This window comes from Octodon degus, unplaced genomic scaffold, assembly GCF_000260255.1.
Source record: "Octodon degus isolate 3935 unplaced genomic scaffold, OctDeg1.0 scaffold00198, whole genome shotgun sequence".
NCBI classification, from domain to species: domain Eukaryota; kingdom Metazoa; phylum Chordata; class Mammalia; order Rodentia; family Octodontidae; genus Octodon; species Octodon degus.
This window is the reverse complement of record NW_004524774.1, coordinates 3,472,256-3,478,589: the sequence shown is the minus strand read 5'-3', so window position 1 is coordinate 3,478,589 and position 6,334 is coordinate 3,472,256.

Here is a 6,334-nt window from a genome sequence, read left to right as displayed (position 1 = left end):
ATTTTTAAAAAACTCAGGTGTACAAGAACTTCTCACCATATCCACAAGCTATCGGACTGATACTTGCTGCCATCATGTGCAACAGCTTCCCAACAGGTAGTAGCTGTCCTTCCCTCTTTCACTTTAGACTATTTTCAGGGAAAAAAAGAAAATAGAAAGAAAGGAAGCTAAAGTACAGTTTTATAACTGAAAATCAGACTGCATCAGTATTTATCTTAAAAGCCTGCAAAACATGTCAATTTGTACCACAGTTAAAACCATTATGTTTACAACAGACAATGAATTCCAAAATAAGTTAGTTCCTTGATTTCTCTAGCCTCTTCTAATCCTTCTCGTTAAATTACTCTCTCAACTACAGTCCCATTAGTTTTCTTGTTACCTTTCACATATGCCAAATGTACTATTCTCTTAGGTTACTTTTTTTTTTTTTTTTTTTTTTTTTGAACTGGGGATTAAATTCAGGACCTTGTGCTTGCCAGGCAGATGCTCATGCCGCTGAGCTGCTCAGCTACTATCCTTTTTGAAAGGAGTTTTCTTCACCCCAATATCTATTTGTCTACTTCACTCATCTCATATAGATCTTACTTCACTCAAATACCTTTTCATGAAGTCTAAAAAAGTATATAAAACAAATAACTTTTTTATTAGTAAGGAATGCCTGGAGGGGGTAATATGATCTGATACCTAATTGGAAGGACATCACCACCCAGTCACATAGAGAAAAAAAGTCCTGAAAGACAAATAGCCAATATAGTGTCTGAAACCCCAAGTAACTTATGTTCCCAAATCTGGAAAGTCTAGAGAAGATCCAGTGCCTCCAGACCCTGAAGTAGGAACCCCATCCTCAGTGTAATTAATAATCCTAAAAACGGGGCAGGGGAGATAGCTCAGTAAAATAAGTGCTTCCCTGGCAAGCGCAAGGCCTGAGTTCAATCTCTGGTTCCACCAAAAAAAAAAAAATCCTAAAAACACAATCCTGAATGTCATAATAATAAAAGCTAAAATTTTGAAAAATTAAAATCCCTAACGTCTGAGGTCATTAAAGTAGTCTAATGTCCCCCCCCATGACAATCCTGAAAGACTAAACTCTCAAATGTTGGAATTCCTAAAGCCCAAATCCTAAACAGTACATTTCCTACTAAAAAAAAACCATAAGACTGGATGACTACATGGGATAAAGTGCTGAATTCTGGAAATAGAAATGGTTGATTTTCTAACATATACAGGATTGTAGCATCATGTTAGCAAGAATGAGTACTTTAGGGGAGGGGGAGATGGCTCAGTAGAATAAGCACTTGCCTGGCAAACACAAGGGCCTGAGTTCAATTACCAGTTCTGCCCCCCCCCAAAAAAAAGAGTACTTTAAATCTCAGAGAAGGGCTGGAGAGATAGCTTGGCTGTCAAAGTGCCTGCCTGGCAAGTGCAAGGACCCGGGTTCAATCACCAATACCACATGTGATGCCAGCCCACCCCCAGGCCCACTGAAGCAGACAGTGAAAACCTAGCATGGCAGCATCCCAGCTCTGGAGAGGCTGAGACGGAAGGATCACTTCAAGCCTGAGCTGTATAACTAGATTCTGTATCAAATAGATAAATAAAAATGAATTTTAAAAATCAGGGAAGCATCATTTTTGGTGTCTCTGTAAGATGTTTTGAGAGAAAATAGGTGTACAAGTCTCAGTGGACTATGTGAGATAATGAGAAAATGAATGTGAGCATACTTTTTCTAAGACAACATGACATAAATGGAAGAAAAATAGAAAACAGCAATCAAAAAGAGGCTATTCACCATGTTTCAAATCTTCAAAATATAGGTATCAACCATGAAAACTGATCATCTCTTAAGTGTTCAATCAGCACAAATTTGACATAATCTAACTCTGTAATACATTTTTAGTGTAGATTTAGTACAGTCTCTTGTCAGTTTTTTTGTGTTTTCCTCTTTTTCTTTCTTTAGATTTTAAAATTCACTGTGCTATGGCTCATCTTCCCATAATTTCCAATACTAAGATGTAAATTGTGTAAAGGTTTTTAGAGGTTTAAATTGGTTTTACTCCTTTTTAACAAATTTGATAATGCAAAATTGCATTAACACATTGATTATGTGTGTAAGAATTGTGTGTACAAATTGTGAGTATGCTTAAGTACTCATTCTTACTAACATGATGCTACAATCCTGCATATGTTAGAAAATCAACCATTTCTGTTTCCAGAATTCAGCACTTTATCCCATTTATTCATCTAGTCTTACTTTTTTTTAATAGGAAATGTACTGTTTAGGATTTTGGCTTTAGGAATTTCAACATTTGAGAATTTGAATAAAAATATTCAAACACTTTTCATAAGTAAATAGAATCTTCATAAGTGAGTAGACTCTTTGTACATGTGCCTTTGTGAAAAACAAAATTTCTTATAGTCTGAACCTTTCGAGTGACTTCATGTTGATCAGTAGCCCACCATGGATTTTATCAATCTATTTAAAAGACCTAATTTGTCCATCATTGCATTTCAGATTACCACAGTTATAAAAGTAAGTACAGAAAATTATCAAATGTAGCAGTACATGTTTATACATTTAACATTTTGTCCCACTTTTCTAGGAATACAATTCTGCTTATACCTGTTATGCCCATGTGTCTGTCATTAGCATACTGAGTATGTATGCTTGTGATAGTGTTTCTTATTGTTACCAATTTTATTGCATAGTAACCTATGAATTATTCTATTGTATATTTAAGTATTTTACATGAGTCTACTTTTTATAATACAGGTTATTCCTAGAAGTGTAACAGAGTCAAACATACATCTATGTTTATTCTATTGAGGAATCTTCATGCTGATTTACATATTAGTTTTACTAGTGTACATTCCCACCAGCAATGTAAGAGGGCTCCTCTTTTCCTGTATTTTTGCCAGCATTGTTTTTTTGTATTCTGACTTGGGTTAGATGACATCTCATTGTATTTTAAGTTTGCATTTCTGTGATAACTAGAGAAGGTGAATCTTATTCTCATACTTTAAGTCATTAGAACTTCTTCCTTTGGGAAAGAAACTTGCAGTTATTTTACCAACCATTTTATTGGGTTTATTATTTTATGGAGGCTAAATTTGAAAGTTCTTTATAGAACTAAAGACTTCATACTATAATGACATATGTATACTTATGTGTGTAGTAGTGTAAATCACAATAACTAAGCTGTGGAAATAGCTTGGATGTCCATCAAAAGATGAAAGAATAAAGAAAATGTGATTTTTTATAAAATGAATTATTAGTCCAAACAACAAATTTTCATTTACAGGAAAATTGATGGAACCAAACACCATCATGTTAAGTGAGATTAACCAGGCATAAAAAGTTAGATGAAAATACATTACAACAAATAAGTAATTAAAGAAGAGAAGACAGAAAACTGGCAGGTAAACTTCAGGAGTTAGAGAGGGGGATGGGGAGAAAGAAAAAAGGAAGAGATTGGTAATGCAATTTAAATGAATTAGAACATGTTAAATTCATGTTCCAACTTCTCAAACTAAAACCCACTAACATATAACATTAATATACCCTAATATATTCTTTTGAGAAAAGGTTTTGCTATGTAGTCTGGATTAACCTTGAACTTTCTCTAAAGTCAAGGGTGGACTCAAACTCATGGTGATTCTCCTGCCTCCTGAGTAATGTGTGTATATGTGTGCACCAGCACAACTGGCTATTGATAAATTTTATTAAAAATAGAGAGGAGACAGCATGACTGAATATAAAAGCCTCATATAAATCTAATTAGGGAAATTCAACTAAAACATAGGTAACTGGAAGAAAGGAGGAACATACACCCTGAGACTAAAATCAATCTGACATAAGAAATGAATAGATCAAGCAAAACATGGATAAAAGATTTAGTCAAATGACAAGCAGCCCACACTGCTGCCAGTGGGTCACCAAATCAGGACAACTGCCTGCTACACTTAGAAACTTATAAGAAAGGAAAACAGATATAAAAAATAATGTGGCTACATCAAGCCATACTAGATAGATTTAGGACATCAGGTACCCTACTTACTATGCTTTTCTCCAAACAGAAGATGCTACAATCCAATAGTAAATTCTGCTAACACAACTGCTGCCTCTCTGAGGATTAGCCACGTTTCTCCTTTTACATTTTTTATTCCCTATTCTTTTTCTCCTTTTTTCTTTTTTTAATCTTGTAGTTTGTCATCTTTTGTGTACCAGAGGACTAACAGGAACCACAAAAAGGCAGATTAAATACTACAATGGTGTATAATAAAGGGAACAGCTAACCACTCTGGGACTGTTTGCCGCCCCAGGCTTTCCCTACAGTGCTGGGGCATAGAGGCAGAAAAGTAACCAATTGTAAATTAGCAGTGTGCTTCAAAAGAGAAGCTAGAATTGGGACTAAGCAGCTTTGGACTGCAATAGCAGAAACACAGAACCAGACCATAGCCCAATATTCTACTAGACCATGTAAAAACATGACCTAACAGGACAGAGACCTGTCAAGGGAAGAGGAACACACAAGGTTGAGCAAGGACCAGTAAGAGACCAGGGTATGGAACTGGGAGCAGCCACTTGTTTCTCTCTCTGAAAGCATCACAGCAACTGGGACAGGAACACTGCTGAGAGAAACAGGAAAAGGAGAGGGAGGCTGTTAAGTGACATACAAAAAACATTGACTGAAGATTCTAGCCCTAGGCCCCTACATCTGAAGGATAGGATTAACCTCAAATCTAGCACAAACTCTACTGAAGAATTGGTAGTGTTATTCAATAGTTTTTAACTGAAGGTGGACACCAGAAGAATTTTATTATTTTACTTTAGCTTCCTTTTTGTGGTTTACTTCCTTTTCCTTTTCTTATCATTAACTTGTATATTTCTTCTAATATATGGATATTCTTTCCACATTTCTTTATTTTACCTCTCTAAACTTAATTGTATTTTCATGAGTGAATAGTCTGTAATTTTTCTGATCAAACTAAAAAGATATATTTTTTACTCCTTCGTTCTTTGACTTTGTACTGCTGTTAAAGGATCGTCACTTAAGAAATAATCATTCTGCCCAACAGTGTATAATTCATTTTTGAAGGACCTGGAAGTGAACACAATCATTTTCAATTCTCACCACACACAGCCACACACGTACATGCACATAATCACCATCATCACCATCACAGGCTTGAACAATTTCTCCTAACAAATACTGTGCTTAGTGTTGGTTGGAGGGAAAAAGAGGGAAACTGAAGTTTTGTCTGCGTCCTGTTCTTGTGACATATCTGAGTCTGCATCTATTCCTGGTCTGAGCACAGGTTGTTTGGGTAAACAACCCAAGCTAGGACTTCTAGGATCATACACTCACCATAAAAAGGAATTGCCTCAGCAGCACTTTAGGAGATTACTATTGCCTGATTGGTGCTTTCACTGCCATTATAAGAGTGCCTACAAAGTGAGCACTGTACACTATGGCAATTTACACCATACATGTTTGATCTTGTAGAGTATCACCAATTCTCTATTGCCTCCAAAGATGATAAATTTCTTGGACTCCAATATAGTACACATTGTGCCCAAATTCATGAGTTCAGTCAAGGAATCGATAGGGTGACTATACTGGAATGCTCAGCTTATATGTAAACCAACATAATAAATCTAGCTAGCACCTTAAGAAGTCTTTGGAAGAAAGCTGCTTAATATAAAGGCATCCCCATGAATGTGATAGAGATGGATAATCCAAAGGATGTGTAGATTTTAACATGGCATACATAAGATATGAGAAAAAAGCTACACGAAAAATCCAAAAATTGTAATATCTCTCTAACAACAAATTTAAAATGATATGAATGAAAAGCCTGATAACAGTCATTTAAAATTCATTATTAAAATTTCCCAAGAAATCTGAAAAATAATGATAAACAGTTGAATGAAATCAGGGAAAATTAATGATATGAATGAGAAAGTCAGCAAAGATAGAGGTCTTTTAAAGGACCCAATCTGAAATGTTGCTAAAGAAATTGTCAATGATTCAGAAAAAGTTTGAACTAAGGGAAAGTAGCTGTATATCTATCCTAACTATCTTGTATATACATATATATTTTTTCACTACCAAAATGATCCTTTATTTATACCCCCCTTTTTTGTTTTCTTTTGCCAGAGATGGGTGTTCCATTGCTGTTAGAGAAGCTGTATTTTGAGAAGTTTTTAAAGAATGTATTCATACTTAATGCCAGTCTAAATATTGTAGGTAGAGACCCAGTCCTGGCCCAGGTCTGGTGAGTGTGTGGAGAGCTTCCTGCTAACCTGCGTCCGCAGGACCAGTCCCAGCCCAGG